Genomic DNA, 1,828 nt, shown 5'->3' with positions numbered 1-1,828 from the left:
TCCGCCGAGAGAACTGCCGCTCACTGGATATTTTCTCTTTTTCGGACCGTTCTCTGTAAACCATGGAGATGGTTGTGTGTGAAAATCCCAGTAGATCAGCAGTTTCTGAATTACTCAAACCAGCCCGTCTGGCACCAACAACCACGCCACGTTCAAAGTCACTTAAATCACCTTTCTTCCCCGTTCTGATGCTTGGTTTGAACTTCAGCAGATCGTCCTGACCATGTCTACATGCCTAAATGCATTGAGTTGCTGCCACGTGATTGGCTGATTAGATATTTGTGTTAACAAGCAGTTGAACAGATGTACCTAATGAAGTGGCCGGTGTGCATATATATATTGTGGCGAGCTGTGGTTACTTCAATCAAAGATAATGCACCGGACACTGTTTCAAAGCTAACAGCTTTAATTGCAGTTAGAACCAGTTAGCAGTTCAATATTCACAGCAAAACGGTAGGCGGGTCATTTCTTTCACTACGAACATTACTAACGGTGTCAACTAATACGAACTAGTAAATTCTCAAACTAAAGCAAATACACATAATTAAAAGAATCTCTATAAGCAGTTATTTAGGGTTAAATAATCCTACCAGGCCAACAGAGCGTGAGTAACGAGCTCTCCAGGCCTGACGGAGCTGTCCACGGTGCTGAAAGAGCCAAGCGCAGTTCACTGTAAACAACCAGTAGTTTCAGACACTTTTCATTCCCAAGCAAAATATGGCATTGCTTTTGTTGTTAATTTAATTTGAGGGAACTGTTTAAGCTGTTTTTATGTCAGCTGATACATAACACACAGGCCTAGTGCTATTCAATGTAGACTAGTAGCTGCCGAGAAGGGCGAGGCTTCTCCTCGTTCCAAAGCAAAAATGTCATTGTTTCAGTTTTAAATTGTTTGGTTTGTAATCATTTGTTTGAATTGTTTGGATTATTTCTATGTTGAGCTGTCCATGATGCTGAAAGTGCACATAATGCATTTAAGTTGAAGTCCGAAAATATACCATTATTGATGCAAACCAACTTGAATCCTCGCTTTTTTTTCTCTTTTCTCTTTTATGTTTTTTTTTTCGCACATTAGCTCTTGAAACGAGCCCCCAGATGCTTAACACCGCCTCTGAGATGAAGTCAGTCAGTCAGTCAGTAAACCAGTCAGTCAGTCAGTCAGTCAGTCGTCAGTAAACCAGTCAGTCAGTCAGTCAGTCAGTTGTCAGTAAACCAGTCAGTCAGTCAGTCAGTCAGTCAGTCAGTCAGTAAACCAGTCAGTCAGTCAGTCAGTCAGTAAACCAGTCAGTCAGTCAGTCGTCAGTAAACCAGTCAGTCAGTCAGTCAGTCAGTTGTCAGTAAACCAGTCAGTCAGTCAGTCAGTCAGTCAGTCAGTCAGTAAACCAGTCAGTCAGTCAGTCAGTCAGTAAACCAGTCAGTCAGTCAGTCGTCAGTAAACCAGTCAGTCAGTCAGTCAGTCAGTTGTCAGTAAACCAGCCAGTCAGTCAGTCAGTAAACCAGTCAGTCAGTCAGTCAGTAAACCAGTCAGTCGTCAGTAAACCAGTCAGTAAACCAGTCAGTCAGTCCATCATAGAGCAGAGTCAGTAGTCTAGATCTAATTAGACAGCAGTCTAATGAGATCCAGCCTCCTCACCATAGGGCCGTATCACTCCGCCGGCGACATCACTTCCTGCCTGTTGTGACATCATTCACTACAGGAATCACTTCTGCTCAAACAACTGAGAGACCTTCTGCCTTCACTCTACTGTTCACTCAAAACTCCCCTAAAAAACACACAAACACAAAACTCTGTTAAAACAGCTGCTGGTGATGAACTCAGCACCTCTAG

Source organism: Centroberyx gerrardi, chromosome 9, assembly GCF_048128805.1.
Source record: "Centroberyx gerrardi isolate f3 chromosome 9, fCenGer3.hap1.cur.20231027, whole genome shotgun sequence".
In the NCBI taxonomy this organism is placed as follows: Eukaryota; Metazoa; Chordata; class Actinopteri; order Beryciformes; family Berycidae; genus Centroberyx; species Centroberyx gerrardi.
This window is presented reverse-complemented; position numbering follows the sequence as displayed.